General features: G+C 34.2%; 1 protein-coding gene across 2 annotated transcripts in view; it reads left to right on the top strand.

Moving 5' to 3' along the window:
• LOC131056354 (uncharacterized) overlaps positions 1 to 18,104 on the top strand; it is a 137,534-nt gene extending 119,430 nt beyond the window's left edge. The window contains exon 7 of one of the 2 annotated variants that reach the window (XM_057990712.2): positions 17,966 to 18,104. The gene's annotated coding sequence lies outside the window, so the exon portion shown is untranslated. Of the gene's footprint in view, positions 1 to 8,908; positions 9,263 to 17,965 lie in introns of those variants that run through there. The other variant, XM_057990711.2, reaches the window with a different exon arrangement.
• The last annotated feature ends 860 nt before the right edge of the window (positions 18,105 to 18,964 follow it).

Here is an 18,964-nt window from a genome sequence, read left to right as displayed (position 1 = left end):
TGCCCCATAAAAATTCAAATTATATCATAAGAGGGAGTTGTACCTCTAAAATTCAGAGAAAAGTTGTTAATTCAATTATCAACTTCTCCAATTGTTTGTTGCATGTTTGTCTATTTCATAGGCATAGAGGGTTTTATTTTATCGTTTTAAAAAGGGACAAATCTATTATCAAACACATACATAGTGGGAAGATTCAAACGTGGACGATATGATTCTTTGATGATTTATCCATTATGATTTCTTACGATTTGTTCCTTGTTTTATAATAACGAATCATGAACAACGTGCATTCTTAAACTAATCCTACTTGACTACAACTAACAAGGATGTAGGGTGATTAAATGGAGACTAATTTGTCCACTACTAATATGGATTGGCACCTACTCCATTTGGGAACAAACTTGTGAACAACAAAGAGGAAATAAATACCGTCAGATTAAGTATTATCAGAATTAGATTTCATTTACATGCAAATCAAAACTTACCTTCTATGTGATGGACATAATAATCTCACAAAACTACAAAAACCAATATGGAAAAGTTAAAAGACCATTACAAATCATTTGTAATGCATTTAAAGGTGTCACACTTAGTCTTAAGCCTTATTACAATCACATCCACAAAAGTGGTGAGAGAAAATGCATAATCACACATCTCTTGAATCATTACAAATTGTTATGGAGACATACTATTGCATAAAGATGAGCTACTATAGAACTTTCTCGCTCTTCAACAAATGCATTCTTTTGTTTGTAGTTTAGAAATGAAATATTTGATGCCTTAGAATCCCTTGCAAACCTTCCTAACTTAGAGAATTAGCTTAGTGACCAACATGTGAAAAGAGGAGAGAACTTGTATTCATAGTAGCTTGGAGTTGTGCCTTCAAAATCAAGTTCATACAAGGTTGGCAATAGATGACTTGAAGAATTAGAAAAAGTTGAAAGAGATACCGGTTTGCATCATATGATGACTTTTATAAATAAGGCCTCTTGTATTTGTTGTGTAATAGATCTGAAAATTGCAAGCTCATTTCTTGCCATACACACTTGTGTAAGGTTATCTTTTACTTTGTAGGTGATCTTGGGGTATGAGCTAATCTTCAACCCCTACATGGTATCGGAGGATTTTTTACCAACTGTGACATGTTTTTGATAAAAAAAGCAGCGATAACAAGGGCGCTGACCCAATACAAAGCTGAACGGAAAACTGAAAAAGAAGAACCAAGAAAGGGTGAAAACCCCAAACAAACAAGGTTAGATAGGGCAAACAAACCCACTGTCAAACCATCAACAAACCAACCCAGCTCAAGAGTGGGGAGGGTCCACACCTTGACGAAGGGGGGAAGATTTTCCTTTCTGCCTGTGACACACAACCGTCTAGGCAACACTATCATTAGGAATATTCAAAGACAAATCAGGCAGGGGAGACCCCGCTGATACACTGTCAGACTGCTCCAATTTTATACCAACTGTGACATGTTATCAAAGCATTCTATACCAATTTTGACTTGGTATCAAAGCTCCAGTCTTGTAGACAACATTGAGCTATTGCCAAATTGATGACCTTGGTGGAGCTTGAAAAGTTAAGTATGCTCCTTTCTTGCATCATATGATGACTTGAAGAATCATAAAAAGTTGAAAGAGATACAATTTTGGGGGTTTCCTCTTTGTTGGTTTATATGGCAAGTTCATTTTGGAGCTTGATGGAGCAATTTTGAGTTCATCATTAAGTTCAAGGAGTTAAAGAAAGTTGGTTTTTGCCTTTTTTTTCACCAAAGTAGAATTGTGAGGTTGGATCTATGAGGGTTTGAAGATGGGAAGTGGTTGTCAAATTCAAAAGGTAGTTGAAAAATATTTTAAGAGTATTTTGGGTCAAAGTAGACCTTGCCATTGTTTCTAGAAGTTCCAAAAACCCTAAGCTCAATTGTTGCTCCAAGCCCTCAAAATTTATTTCCTATACACTGTTGTCATTTTATGTTTGTACAAAATCTGTACGATTTGTAGCATATGTTGGCGCTAATAGGTGATAGATTCAATTGGGCTGCAAATAATATTTTGTAGAATATTTGGGTGCATGCACCATTTGGTATGATTTCTATGCAATCATTGTATTAGTGACGTACAATGCTTGCATCACCTTCATCAACAACAATAATGAATTTGCTTTTTTTAAACAATAAAAATAATTTTTTTTTCTAAAAATATCCTTTTGCCCTTAGTAATGAGTTGCACTTGCACAACAAAGGGGCCAACATTCCAGTTGACAACATGTGGGCCATTTCATCTGATGATATGATGGGGAATTTGGGTTCCCAATCATCTAATAATGAGAGAAAGAGCATGAGCTTTGGGGAAGGGGTAGTCCACACATCTCATCCTAAGGGGTCTAAGAGGAAAGAAAGCCATAACAAAGGATCAAGGCAAAAGAGACAAAATACTAGTGCAAATCATCCTTCCACTAGCACTTAATCTCTTCAAGAGAGTACTATGAATTGGGTATCTACAATAGAGAGTCAATCATTGAGGAAAAGTGAAGGCCAAAATGTGAATGAATCCTTGAAATTGATCATACAAGATAATAGAAGCAGAAGAGCAGCCCAAGAAATAAGATTGGCACCAAAAGTTGATCCGGTTGTGCAAGGGTAAATTGTAGATGATACAATTGTAATGAATGAGGATACTGCCATTATGGATGAAGATATAAACTAAAGGAACAAGTCTCCTTCCCAAGAATATCAAGGACTCAAAGAATTAGAAGAGAGGGAAGAGAAATCAACTATCCCTGCATGGCTACAAGATAAAATGACTAAAGAGGTGATAACAGTGGAAAAGGATCCTGTAGATGATTTAGAGAGTTTCTTGGAGAGAATTGTCAAAACAACTGAGAAAAAGAAAGCTACTAAATTCTCTAAGATCGCAAGGGATGAGTTCACTCTTGATGAATATGACGTTGAAATTATTGATTCAGGGCCTACTACATTCTGACAAGAGATTGAAGAATTGAATGATTCTACAAAGGCAGTCCAAGATAGACTAAAGATTGTACAGGGGGATAAGAGGCGATTAGAAAAGGAATTAGATGTCCTAAGGGGTTGCGTTCAACAACTCACAAAGCCAGTGTGACAGGTCGATGCTTCATTCATCCCTCTAGCGATGCTTCCATCATAATCAATCCAAGATTTGTAAGGAATGAGGATGACAATCCAGGTTGTGAAGAGATGGATAGATAATGCTTTTGCTAAGGCAAAATAATTTGTTGGCAAATTGTTGCACTTTTATGAGAGTCATTTCTATCTAAGACAAGATCTAAATTCTACTCACCTCATATGATGAATTCAACAGTGTCAAGGAGCTAATCATTCTATGACTACAACACAAGGGCTTACTAGCTAGGCAATATTATATCACGTGCATTCATATTGGGGGGTCTAATATCCCAAAATTGAGGGTAGAATATATTGCCTATCAGTGAAAATAGGGGGTTTCTTAATTTGGGCTATAAAAAAATATTATATTTGGTGAAAATATGGAGGGCTTTTAATTCAAGGTGTGTATTGGGAGGGGGTGACAAACAAATAGTTTAGGGGAATATGTTTAGAAAATAGGGGGATTCTTTAGTATGCCATGAACACACGTGATATAACCGTGATATAACCCAGGTTCACTAAGTGAAGCTCTCGTGGAATACAAGTACTGATGTACATCCCTAAACAAAACTTAGTGCATGGTGGAGTGATGGAAGTTTGCTAGGCATGTGATTTTAATAGATGGTATTGCATACTCTAAATGAGGAAGGATATGTTTGAGGAAATCAATAGAGATTGTGCACGAGTTGAGGAGATGATCAATGTTATACATGATAGAGTCCTCATCACAACATAAGTAATACTCGAAGGAATGAAAGAAGATGAAGATGTGACTATTGATAAGTTGATGGAAAGAGTAAGGTGCATCTTCTTTAGGCCTACAAAAGCAATTTTAGAGGAACATCTAGATGACATTCAGTCACTCATGGCACTTGTGAGCAACATTCAAGACTTGGGACTTGATTGAGAGAAATTATTTGCTTCATCCTTGGCCAATTTAGCACCCATAGAGAACAAATTGGAGATCATGCCAAGTGTACCAATGGAAGAGCTCGACATCATTATGTCCAAATTCATTGATTTTTCTAGTAGAGAAAGGGATAAGGGAACTAACTTCTAGATGATGGTTTGTTAGGATCCTAGGTGGCATTGAATTTTATTATTAGTGGATCCATCCTCGTAGTTTGTGCCAAGAAAGTTGTTCCCTTCTCATTGGTCGATATTTCATAAAGTTGCTAATTAGGTATTGGTTGTAATAAACCTTAGTTAGGGTTTGAGTGGCTTAAACTTGGCCATTGATTTTAAATCGATCATGGCCCTTCATTTGTATTTTGAGCTATATAGCTTGGCTCATCTCATTTGTATTTCATAAGAGATTTTGGAAAATTGTTGCTACAGTGTTGCTAAATTGATATAAGACATTGAAGCTTGGTGATTTTATATGCTATCTTGAAGAATTTGCATGGTTTTCCATCTCAAATCAGTATAAATGTGCTTCAGTACTTTAACTTAATGGAAGTTATTGTGGATGATTCATTGTGAAACTCATAAGTTCATACCATTTATAATTTATTGGTTATAAGTTGTTGTGCATGGTTGGCCTGAACTCTTAAAATAAGCTTAACTTGGATCGCTATTCACTCATCGATATGCATACTTTTGATGGTGTTGATGATTGTTAATAGTGATTTGAATATCATTTGCTTTCCTTAGAAGTTCACACAAGCTTTGCCTAGTTGTTCATTACATGGCAAAACAAAGCATGGTCGAGTTTCACTAAGTCATTCATTATCCCTTGCATTCTAGGATTAAATTAGGAATTCTCAAACCTTATTCCCTTTTTACCTTTTTTTTTTCGTAAGTCATTAGTAGTAGTAAGCAAAGCACCTCATTAAAAATCATTCGAAAGTTCAAATTAGACTCATAGGGTGTTTTCCTTGACTTGAAGTGATCATCTCCATTACGTAAGCCCCCTTGGATTACTAGCAATCACTTCAACCATTGAGTCTATCTACATGTCAAGACGTGATAGTATAAACCTTGGAATCATCGTAAGTGATCACTCATCTCAGCATTTGGGAAGATTTTGTTTAAGAGAGGATAGAATATTCAATACTTTATTCTGTGTTCGAGGTGCCACAAAACACACAACAAGAGAACTTTAAAACCATGTTGTTAAGGAGCTACATGATGTAATGAAATGTAGCCCGCTATCACAAGTTGACATAACCTTGCAAATGCTAAGCCATGAGGCACATACATAGGTGTTAATGGGACAATTATAACTTGGGAATGGTACAACACTCCATGAATTGACAGGTATAAATTTTCCAATGCAGACTCAAAGTTGCAACGTGAATGCAACCAAATAACACAAGCATTAATTTACATAAACTGAAAAACACATGTTAATGAAAGAAAATGGCTACTAAGACAATGTTGTTCAAGGGGATTATGTTGTAAACTTAAGCAAATAAGATAGAGGAATTAGTCAAAATGTTAAAATAGAAGAATACATCAACTACTTATGCAAAGAAACAAAGCACAAAAGTACTAGGATAAGGAAAACCCTTATGAACCATAAAGAGTAAAATCGTATGGATATCATAAGAAAAGGAAGGAACATTCCAACACAAATCATTCTCTTAAATAATGGTTGAGAATTTGGAGTCTTGCAGGATATGATATATGAATTCTATTATTTTGATTTGTGAATCTAGGCCCAACACTAAAACTTCCACTAGGGCTTGAAGAGGAAGAGCCTTCTTGTATGATTGTCATTGCTTCTTTTGTCTTTTTAAGTTCTTTTTTTTGTTCAAATGTCGCCAATCGAAATTTTCCCTAGAACACAATCATCAATAGGTGCGTATTTGTTTATAGTAACATTTCAATTTGATATTTGTACAAGGTTATTCTAATTGATTAAAATTTGTCCCACTAATTTTCACATTGCGAAATTTGTCATTGTAAAATCTGTAAGTCAACTCCCCTTCTTAGCCCTTGGATAGTATGTTTCTAACAAGGGTACTTTCTAATTGGTGTTGGCATTTGCATAATGTTAAAAAATGAAAGTACGCTGCAATAACAAATAAATAAAAAATTAAATATTTAGGATCTCTAGATAAAACAAAATAAAAATAAGAAAAAATAGTTAGGGTTTGCTTATAAAAAATAGAAAAAGATATATGTTATAGAATAAGAAAACAAGAGGAACTCTTTTTTCTCTTTCTTTCCTTTTTCCATGAATCTAGAATGTTGAAGAAAAACAAATGTAGAAAGACATACCAAATAAATAAAAAACAAACACAAAAAAATTATAATAAGTAATTACCTCTCTAAATTAGCTCTAAATTGATGGTGGGCTATCCAAAATTAATGATGGGCTCTTCCAAATGCATTTTAGACTCCACTGAATGCACTCAACATTGTTACAAACTTGTGTAAGCTTCATAAAATTATGGTTTTTTACCATGTTTGCTATTTTTTTTACTACTTAATTGTATTTTCATCTTTAATGCTATCTTTCTTCTTTTTTGAGCATGCAATTGAACTTAATGACATTTTGAAGTGTTAAAGGTCATTTTGAGTGTCTTTTGTTTATTTTATTATTTCTTTTGTTCTTTTTTTCTAGTTTCTTGTTGCATTGACACAACCAAGTCTTTCTAATAGATCTTAATGAGCCCGATGAGTCTAACTAAGCTTTTTATAGACCCAATTACAAGTTTTTGAGTCCCAATTCGACCTCGTCTCATGACTCGTTGATTCTAGTGAGTTTTTGGCAAGTCCTATATCTCAAAAGTCAACCTCAAATGATCCCTTGTAAGTTAAATTCTTTGTTTGAACCATAAAAATTAACATTAAAATACAAAGCATATTGATATTATGGTGCAAGAGCACTTGATGGACTTTATGCCTCCATGAGGCCATCTTGTAAATATTTGTTTTAATTTGGGTTTAGGTCATTTCATAAGGTCATTTAGACCATGCTATACATGTTTGAGTCGGTCAATAGTTCATTAGATGGCTTCAAGTTCATTTTGTTAAAAATTGCAAATTCTTGCAAAGTTGTCATGTTGTCAAAGTGCAATAATGCAAAATGAAAATGTGAAGTGTCAAGGTCCTATAGAAGTTTATTGGGTGGTTAGAAATGGTTGGAACAAGTTTAAAAAGGCATATATAACTTGAATCCATCGTTGAAAAGGAGTTCTTTTGATTTTGGAGGACGCTTGGAGCTATAAAGCATGTAAATTTCTGCATTTTATGGTGTTCCTTTAATTTTACCTAGCAGAATGGTCTAAAAATTGATGAAATGGTTCTTTTATGCATGTGCTTTCACATTCCAAAGTTGTGAACCAAAAGGTTGAGGTTTTCTATGCATATCTCAATGCCCTAGTTGATTTTTCCTCATGTTTTAATCAAAGAATGATGCATAGATGGTAGGTTTTGATAGAAAGCTCTTGGTGAATGATTTGTGAGAGTTGGAGTAGCATGTGCAAACCCTATGTGGGGTGTTTCAACCTCTGGAACATGTGTTTATGGCCAGGAGAGCGTAGAACTAACAAACCCGCATTGTATGCAAGCCTAGATAGGCCAAAAGGTAAGATTTTGGAGCTAGGTGGAATTGTGAGTGTGTCCATTGATAAAAAATATTGATTTGGTCTATTTGAGACCTGTGGAGACTTTTGCAATTAGTTTTGGTGTTTGGATTGAAGGATTTCAGGGTTGCTTTGTAAAAGTGGCCTAATTAGGCCTAGGAAACAAAGGACATCAAATTTCTGAGGCTTGTGTTTCAAAACAACCCTACCTTAATTTTTGATATGTTTTAAAGAAGCCAAATGGGTACTCAGATATGTTTTTAGAGTCAGGATATCAAGTCTTATTTAAAAGTTGTGAAGGATAGTTCCTATTTGAAGGGCTACTAGAGTCTAGGCCTAATGGTGTGGATAGCATAATAGTTGGGATAACCAGAAGATTTTGGAGGCTATTGCTGGTCTATTCATGTTATATTTACTTGCTCTAGGACGTTTCTAATGTCAGTTCAAAAGTTGTGAAGCCTTGAACCAAAGTTGGTGTCTGTAGCCCTTTTGAAGCATAGGGCCATTGTGGAAGAGGACTTGGGTCTGTCAAGGTTCAGCATGATGTGTGCTTTGTGAGTGTTATTGAAAGGTGGAGTTCATATGTTGCAAAGGTTTCCAAAGACCATCAAGTGTCCATCAATGTTATTAATCCTTTTGCCATTGTAGAGTCAATCAAATCCTCTAGGTGATTGTCCCAAGACTATCAAAGGGCAGTTTGTGTGTTCAAGTTGTTGAATTGGGTTTTTGTCCCCTCAGCTCTACATCATATTAGTTGTGAGCAGCTCAAACCTAAATTAAGAAGAAAAAAGGAAAAATTACCTTTTTAAAAATGCAAATTGTGCCTCTTAGTGGACATACATACAAGGGTATTATGAAAATGATTTGATATACTTGCATTTCCACTATTGTTCACCAAACATTGGAAAACAATTTGAAAATGAATAGTTTTGTCCTGTTATAGTGTAGAAATACTATTAGGTTTATATGATCTTATGCTTGAATTTGCATCAACACACTTTCCTTAGTGGAAGATAAAAGCAAACTCATATTTGTTTGCAAAATATCATTCCAACTAGAGGGATATAGAAAGTCTATTTACCTTGTCATAAGATCTTTTATATTTTCTGATTGGGTTTATTTCCTCGACTATTGAAATTATAAGCAATTTAATTATATGCATAAGGTACAACATTGAAAAATTTAACATGTCTATTTAATGACCATTCTCTATTTTTCTTCATGGTAGGGCAAGGAGGACAAATATAAATTTGTTACCAAAAGCGGAGATGACACATTATTGAGTATTTTTTGTACTCTTTGGAGTCAATTTGTCATATGCTATTTAATTACATGTGATGGTTTCAATAAGCAACCTCATATGGGGGTAAAAAGGGCATCTTGTATATAATTCTACATAATACATGTTCTATATTATTTTATGCAGATTATATAATAAAAAAGAAGCAAAAGGTTCCTGAATTCGTAAAAATATAGAACATGTAAGTTATCATGCTTTCATATCTATCATCTGAATCTTTAATGATATTTGTTCACCTCATTAAAGGAGTTGGTGCATTGGCTTGTAGTACAAATCTACATGGATGTCTTTTTCCCGTTTCAAGAATAACAATCAAGAGTACATATTTTTTACTATGGCTATCTAACATTTATCATTTGACATTGATGAGCACAACTAACTAATTAGTTCTAGTAAAAAGTATCCATCTTCACCACTTCTATAAGAAAAAAAAATGTTGGATTTAGCCTTTTGGATTGTATGGTGTTGATAGAGATGAGCAAAAATAAAATGTCACATACCTTGATTAATGCAAGATTAAAAAGGACTTCATTGTGGAAACGATTGGTCTTATAACCAAGTGCCATGTATGAGTGGCACATTTCTCAAAACCTCAACTATCTAAGGTCTATGTTGAAGATGATATGTCAATATGAAATAGAATCTTTGAATTGCTTCAGGTACAATCAAGTTCTTCCCACTTTCATTACTATCATTGAAATACAAAGGTTAACCTTTGGACTACAAGTGAGAATTGAACAACCTTTTAAATTGCTTTAGATGTGCATTAGAAGATAATGCTATTTGAGTGATTACTTCCTTTGTTGAAAAACACAATAGTTCACAAAACTCACGAGTTACAAAAAACTCAACCCTAATTTTTGTAAAAACTTATCGATTAGTTTGTGAAACATTGTGATGTCAATAGAACTTTTTTAGTAGTGGTGAAAGTTTCTGTATGAGTTTGGAAAGAGTTTCTAGGTCGAACTTCATCAAATGGATTTTTATATCACATACTACCATCCACACCAATTACGCTAAACCAATTGAGCTACAACCCTTTATTTCTTAGTATTCAATTTATCTAGTTTTTCTAAAACATTTGTTGTTGTTGTTGTTGAGGTTGTGTTTGATTTTTTATTTTTTCTCATCTTGTTAGGGTTATTTTTCATTTTTTTGAAAAGAAGATGCTATTTACATGTAGAAGTGGTTGCAATTCTAGGGACCCTGCTTGGAAACATGTGAAGCTGGTTTAATGTATGGCTAGGTAATCTAGATAATGTCAAATATTATTTTGCATTGATCTATTGTCACAGTGCAGTCATGTACAAAGCAATAAAATAGGTTTAGAATGAGGTGAATACCTTTGTTTGCACCTTATGCTAAGAAGAAAGTAGTAAATAGATTATGGCATAAGCATTGACAACTATTAATGGTAATGTTGTAGATTTAAATAGAGATGTAGGGGCCTCTACTATTAGGCTATAAATATGAGGATCAAATATTGTGGCTATTGTAGTTCTAGTTTTTTTCTCATAATAGTCTTGGTATACAATATTCATTGGAAAGTATTGCATGCAATACAAAATTACAATATGATGGCAAGTTGGCATGTGCAATTTTGTTACTACCACAACATTCCATTTAATGTTGCGAGGAGTCCTCATTGAGAGTAATGCATCAACACATTAACTATAGTAGGTAAAGGGTAAATAATATTAAGAAATTTATTTGGGTGAAAAAAATAGTGGAAGATGCAATTAATGTCAAATAATACATCTTTGAATACACATAGGTCTTGAATCTCATAAGGGATCTCATTAATGGCAAGGAGTGTGTTAAGAAGTCACACAGTTTGTGACAAATTTCATCACATTGGAGAATATCAGAGCTACATTGTTACGTTGGAATTGATTGCCATTGATGTCAAAGGCATAAGAGGGATTGTTGCAATATTTACATTGATGTCAAAGGCATATGGATGAGCTCATCATGTTCTCCAAGGTAAAAGTTGTATTATATTGATTCACCCCCTTTCCCTCTCAATATAATTGTGTGCTCATCATGTTCAAATGTAAGTGCATGTTTGTGAGCAAAAGGTGGTTGTAGACTCTTTATTATAGAAAGATTGAAGTAGAGAGGGTCATGAAAACCATTTTTATGATACATTTCTCAAGCATGTGGAGATCATCATGATAAGTTTTTCATAGAAAAATGTTTAATTTTTTAAAAGAAGAAATGGATGTGGGAGAAAAATATTTAAAGGAAGTGCATATTGAAGATGAAGGGGAAGTGTATCTTGAGGAAAAACTCCATTTCATGCCTATAGAGAGATCAAGGAACTTATCAAAACAAATAAAAACCATGAGCAACAACTTCAAGAGGACAATGAATCTAATGTGGAGTTAGTGTGAAGCTTTCAAAGATTCAAAAAGGTGATCGTTAATGTCAAATTTCAAATTGAAGAAGGGGAAAGGATTTAAGAAGAGACAAGGAAACCAATTGAAAGTAAATGATGAATATTATGAAAAGTTAGAGTCTAAGATTGTTTCTTTGAGAAAAGAACCAGAAAAGACATCCTCCAAGTTGAACAAGAGCCTCAAGTTTGATAAGAGTACCAAGATTTTAGATGATATATTATGTGAAAAGTGGTCACCTTTCAATGAGACAAGACTTGGTTATAAACACAATCAAATGGCCAATAATGAAGACTCTAATAATGCACCAAAGAATTCAAATAAAGAACCAAAGAGGTATGTTGAAGCCCTAAAAAGTCCTATCAAAAGTGAAAGTAGCAAGAAGAAGAATTAGAATCCAAAAAAGATCAATAATCCTCCAAAAGTTAACAAGAACAAGTTCAAAAAGTCCTTCCCAACAAGACAAGAACATATGATGAGGTTCCAAAGTATCTTTTATGGTTATTGTTATTCATGCAATCACTTTGGTCATAGAGAAAATGATTATAGGGCTTGTACAAGACATTTTGGTCAGAACAAATATAGAAGTCCTTATGGGTTTTTGAGAATGAACTACAATTCTTTTGTTTCATTGGTAGATTATAATGTCATATGCTACACATGCAACAACTATGGGCATAAAACAAGATTTTGTAGAACTTGTCTTATAGAATTGTTATCCTCAATTTTCAGTAAGTTAAGAATTATGGATAACCCTCCCACAATTTTTTGCCCATTTTATGGCCTGAAACCTCTGAGGCAATATTTGATGCACAATTAGTCATTTTGGTTGTTTACTTGAAAATCATCTTTGTTTTCTTTAGAGTCGCTTGTTTACATATATGTTTCATTTTTGAAATTAGTATTTTTCTTGATTTTTTGTAATTTTGGGTCAAAAACTTGAAATTACACATTTTGGGTCTTTTGTTGTAATTCAGGTTTTAAAACTGAAATAACAAGTCTTTAAGTTGTTTTGCAAAAGGTTACACTTCAGAGTTTGAAACATGAAGTGCACGTATTAATGCCACATGTATTGGTCATTAATGATTTTCTAGTTAGGTTTTTGTTTTTTGTTTGAACTCTTTTTATACATTTTTTATGTCATTCTTGGTCATTTTGTTTTCATTATATCCTTTTAAGCCTCTTCTCATGCATCCATCACCTTCATGCTTGCAGATTTGAGCGAATTTGTGACAATTGTTTTTGCAGGTATTTTTTTTTTTCTCTTTTCTCTATTTCCTTTTCTACGTGTTTACATTTATATCTAAATGGATGTGACTCGAGCCTGTAAACCCGAACCACACTCATTTCATGTAGGGTATGGTTCGAGTTTGCAGGCTCGAATCTCTTTTTTTTTCAAACTATATTGAAGCCATTGTGTTGGGTGGGGTTTGCACCCCAACTAACATGTATTATGTGTTGGTCCGGGTGTAAACCCTGCCCAACACAAAAGGTTGTTGCCTATATCGAAGCCCTTGTGTTGGCAAGATTTACATTTCGACCAACATGAAACTCGTGTTGGCTGGAGTATAGATCCCACCAAGTACAAGTTTTTATTTCATGATTGTTGGTTGGGGTTTAAAATCCTATCCAACAAAAAGTTTCACTACTGAAACTTTGTGAAATACCCAATCTCAAGTGTTGAAACTCAATCAACATGAATAAAGTGTCAGTCAAGTTTCAAACCCTAACCAACATGTGAAGACAACAAGTTTCACCCAAGTTGTTCACTGGGTTTTGAAACTTGATTAACACCAAGACATTAAATTTGTTCATCTCGTTTGAAAACCCAATGAACACGTTTTTATATTTAGGCTGGCCCAAGTTGGTCACCAGGTTTTAAAACCCAATGAGCATATTTTGTTGATTTACAAGTTTTTGCCCACATGTAAATCTAGTTTAAAATCCAATTGGCATGTTAAAACTCCTCAAGTGCGAATTGGGTCTTTGAAACACAATTTACACCATTTTATTGTTTTTCCATACAAGCAAATCAAGTTTTGAAACCCGATTAACAAGTTTAGCCCTACTTTGATGTAAATCGGGTTTTGAAACCCAATTTACAAGTTTAATCAAACAATGATTTTTTCTAACTGGGAAGATTTTGTTAGACGGTTTTTACAGCTCCAAATTTCAAAGCCATCTCTAGGAAAAAGTATGAAGTTCAAATACCAAAAATATTTGAACATGTTTCCAGAGAGCTAGGTTTCTTTGAATGTTAAAGACATCAAAGATGCCAAAATTGGGCATGTGGACATGTATGAGTTCTTGGAACTGATGAGAGACAACCACAAAGATTCAACATGCTCGCACTTGTTAACAGTGGCCTCCACCTAGTTGCATCATTCCCAGTTGTAGCTCATGATCCGAAGTTTATTCTGGCATAGACAACTCATGTTGACAAAGAAAAAGGGAGTGTGAAAGATTCAAGTGGGAAAGTGATCATCAGGCTAACTGTTGAATTCTTTGACAAGATCTTAAGGTGTTCAGATGTTGAGGAATATGTAGACAATTCCTTTGAGTCATCTTAAGAGTATTGTGATAAGAATATAGACAAATGTAAGAAGAGCATACTTGCACTAACTTACTGAAGGCATCTAGACCAACAATCACTAGGTGGGCTAAGTTCTTCTATAGGAGCGACTTCAAAGAAGAGATAGGAGACATGATAACTCTCCTAAGCAAGGTCAAAGGTTTGCCTATTTCAAATGTCTTCTAGGAATAGATGTATCAGTTCATTTAAATAATCGGAAAGGGTGGGGATATGATCTATTGGGGAGTGTTGATCAATGACTCAATCTGTGAACAACTATCCCAGGTGACCACTAAATTAAAGTGTCACATGACATTATATGATATATGTTGCAACATCCATGAGACACTTCCCAAGTCTCACTTCAGAGGGAGACATAAATGTTGTCCATGTTCATAAATATTACCCTTAGTTGACCTTCAAGTAGAGCTTGGATCACTTCAAAAGATTCAACGATGCTTTATTCGATGCACTCGTGTGCTCACTTGATCAAGGCTTGGAGAAGAGAAGAGTGTCAAAAGATGTATGGAACACTGTGAACAAATATGGGTGTATTTTCCTTCAATTTCCCACATTTTCATACATCAAGATTGGTTGTTATGAAGGAGACCCCTTTATATTGCCAAGGTTCCCTAGTGACAAGATTATCATCATGGAGTTGAGTCAGCAAATCATAATTGTTCATGGTCAACAATCTGAGGCACGTAAAGTCAACTTCAAATTCTCTCTCTCAATTGGTTGTTACTCAATGTCTACATCATATAAAGCCAAGAAAATGGAGAATGAGATGCAATGTGTCACTATAAAAAGGTTCAAGATGATAGAAGATTTTGGCTATCATGGCATGAAGGACGAACTCGAAAAGAGCTATACTCATGTACATAGGATTGAGGATATCTGGGCTGAATGCAGAACAAATGAAGATGTGAGGAGATAAGACTACAATTGACTCACATTTAAGTAGATTGAGAATCTTGATCTGGCAGATATTCTTGACACAATGGAGGATGAAGATGATGTTGTTGATCGTAAATATGTGCAAAATAAGATTGTTGAGACCCCTCTTCTAAAGATCCAATTGTCTCAAATGGAATCAACCTCCACCAGGGAAATATTTTAGTGTATTCTTGCCAATACCAGCATTTGGTTACAAAAGAAAGGGATTAGATTGAAGCCTTTCAAGACAAGATCAAAGGAGGACACTGCGGAACCTTCAAGGAAAAAGTCTGAGTTAAGTGTAGACACACAAATTTATCCATACCTGACCACACTTGACCTTATCCCATTCTAGTTAATCAAATAAATAATAATTATTTATTTGATTGGTCCTTTATCTTTACCCCTCACCCTTAATTAAATAAATTTACATTTAGTAAATTAAGTTTAACCTTCATCTTTATCCCTCACCATTGATTAAATCAATTTAGATTTATTTAATTATGTTGATGTTTGTAGCTAGGTCAGATTCCTTCTAAGGCTGACCTAGCAAAATGCCTAATTGACCTATCGGCCTTAGTCATTTAAAGAGCAAGATTAGTATAAAAATATAATTAAGTTTGAGAGGGCCGACTTATGTAGAGACACAATGTTTGAGGGTCGACCCTTGGTGATTAGGTGCCTCCTCCATATATATATATATATTCAAGGTGTGAATTCATTCTTCGAACAATCAAATCAACGAATTCAAGAAGAAAGTAAAATATTCATGTGTGGACTGAGTATTAGCGGAGTAGTGCGAATTCATTAGCAGAGTAGATCGAAGGCAAAGCAGATCATACACATGTGAGAAGAAGAAGATCGCATATTACCTGAAGTGCAGATCGAACGCATATCATGGGAAGATTGATCAGTGATTACATTGCAGAGTTATTTGAGGAGAAGTCCTAATCAATTGCCTTGTACATTCAACTTCTTACAGCAGTCAGAGATCATGCTTATTGCAGAGTAGATTGACATTGTATTTGACTTCATCATTGGGTCATATTGTAACTGAATTGATTCAATATATAAGAGACATTATTGTTGGGTTTTTCTCCCTCAAGTAGGAGGGTTTTCACAGTGTATCTTGGTGTGTCCAGTGTTCATATTGTTAATTTGTTTAATTTCTATTAATCTGATCATAAAAACCAAAAATTAAGCCCAACCTTATCCTACAAATCCTCCAACTAAATCAATTAATTAATACCTACTTAATTACGTGATTAAATCTCATTACCATTTTCCTTATATTTTATTACACCTCATCCTCAATCTTTGCCCACTCAATCCTAGCCCTTGAATCCATCTACATGGATCAAGATTTAAACTTGTCTTCAAGTGACAAGTGTCCCTACCCTCCTCTTTCTCACATGTGTGAGCATGAAAAGTCACCTCATAGCCTCCCTACCTCTTACATGTCATAGACATGTCATTTTCATGAGACCTCTTCCTTTACATGTGACTTTTACAAGTCAACTTACCTCTTACACATGTCATAGACATGTCCCTTTCATGACCTTCCCCATGTGTGAGCACACTTACCCTTGCGCTTCATTGCTTCTTGTGACACTTGTCACAAGGCTAAGCCTCCAAATCTTGGATCACATTCCCATTTAATCCCAACCATCCATTTATCTTTTAATCTTGGCATGAAAAATCTATAAATTGAGGCCTCTTCTCTCATTTTAATCATCTCTTCATATGCTATCATCATACTGTCTATTTCATCACTCAATCATCATTATCACATAGTCATGCTGCTGGATCAATGTGCAATCACATCTCCAACCAATCATCAACATATCAAAATACTTATCATTTTGAGGTTTGCATGTGTTTATTTGAATAGGCCAAGTTTATGTGCATATTCCGTTTATTACATTTGCATCCATTCATTTTGGTGAACCCACCGTGAATTGATACTACTAACATATGTGTTTTTGAGTTTTTGTGAATTTAATCTTCTAGGTTAAAGAGGCTTTTCTAAAGGGGTCTTGGAGGTTGATTTTTACAAGTAGCCCCGAAACATAAAAATAACCTCACGGTTGTGTCCGGTGTGACCAAGAGAGGATTTTTGATATATAATTTCCTATATTTTAGTTACAATCAAATTTTGTAGGTTTTCTAATATATACAATGAGTATACTCTCAAATTTAAAACAAAACAAAAAATATATACACAATTTTTATTATTGCAGGCATAATATTTTCATTTGACAGTGAATACATCATTTTCTATATATATCTCATTTGAATTTGTATTTGATCTATTATTTGCTTATACCTTTTGTATATGGGATTTTTTGTTGTTTGTGTGTATTGCAATTTTATTTTTTTATATATATATATATATGCCTGCGAGATGTGTGCACACCCACATGACATCTTAACACTGTCTGGGAGGGTTTCAAGCCCAGGGGTTGTGTATACAGTCTGGGGACTGTATATATAGCCACGAGGCTAAAAACAAAAGCCAATTTTTTTTACTTGATATAAAAAAATGACTAAGTAAAGAAATAAAACAAAAGTCATTTTAAATTCTATGTATCTAGCATTTTGTGGCGTATTGTGTATACTTTATTTTTAGATTGTATCTATGCATTTTGCTTGCAGTGTTAAAATATAATGGTGCGCACCCACGTGATGTATACATCATAAACCACTATTCACCATGCTATGTTTTAAATGAAAGCATACATATAAACAGTCGCAGTTTTTGTCTTTTTTGTTTTGGAGAACCAATTTGAAACACAAAAGAATTGGATGTATAAACTTTAATGTGCTTTTTCTAAAGTCTATAAGATTAATTGCTAAGGAAAAGTAAAAAGCTTTTAATTATATTTTCAAAAATAAAAATATTTTCTTTTCTCTTCTTAATTTTTGTTTGGATCTGCTAATTATGCAGCATCTAGCACCAGCCTTTGGTCACATGAGTGATCAAGTGCCAGTACTCAAGGGCTTAACTTAGGTTCTTTCTTTTATGTGATTTTTTAAAAAACTAGCTATTTTATTAAATTGGGTGTAACTTTTTGCTCACAGGTCATATTTTCAATTTTCAAAATGCTTTGGGAAGCCGACTTCACCCTCTTTACCATGCATTAAACCACTTTTTCAAATTTGTCTTTAGAAATCAAGTGGATGCATTCAAAGTCAACTTTTCCTTTGAAACTTCAAATGCACATATCTTGGTCATATAAAATCATTTTTCAACAAATATTTTTTTTGAGATTTATAAGAAATTCATAAGGAATCCATTTTTGCAATTAATTTTTGCTTTATAAAATCTACTAACGTGTTTTCCTCATATTTTTAAATTTGAGCTTAAAATGAACCCCTCACATTTGGATTTGGATCTAAAATGAACAAGTGTACTCTAAACTCAAGAACCACTTACATATGCTCTCCTCTCGTGTCCTAGTGGCGAAATTGAGTGCACCATAAATAAGTGGTCTTGTTTCTTTTTTTAGGAGGCTTGCTTGGGGATTTCATCATCTCAAGGGATGACCCCAACTCTCGTGTTTCAGTGGAGTATAAAGAGCCAGGGGTGAATCTAAAGACACCATTCTTGAAAGTAGAATCTTGTCAATCTTGGCTAAGCCCCAAAGAACTTTATACCTCTAGGAAGTGAAGGTGGGGATTGTGTAACCATTTCCTCCTAGGTGTTTGGCATTATTCTCTTTCATCCACGGATTTGGGTGTCATGTACCTTGCATATATAGAGGACATCCCCTAGTTGAGCTTGTGAAGCCTAGTTAAGATTTTTAGCCATCATTCTTTGTGGTGCCTTATGCATACAATAATTGATTATCCCACTTATGTAGGCTTGTTGGTGTGTCTTATGTGTTTGAATGTTTAGATCACCCTCCCCATTTAAAACCAAAAGGGGACACATCATCCAAATAAAGCCATAGGATTTTTCTCTTTTGCATCATTTCTTTGTGTGTTTTCATATTAAACCAAAAAATATAAAACTAAAAAATTAAAAAAAAATCATTTAATTTATCTAAAAATCCAAAAAACTCATAAAACTCAAAAGTC

The sequence above is a fragment of the Cryptomeria japonica genome, chromosome 7, assembly GCF_030272615.1.
Source record: "Cryptomeria japonica chromosome 7, Sugi_1.0, whole genome shotgun sequence".
Classification (NCBI taxonomy): Eukaryota; Viridiplantae; Streptophyta; class Pinopsida; order Cupressales; family Cupressaceae; genus Cryptomeria; species Cryptomeria japonica.
The sequence above is the reverse complement of the archived record's forward strand: the minus strand, read 5'-3'. Positions and strand labels throughout refer to the sequence as shown.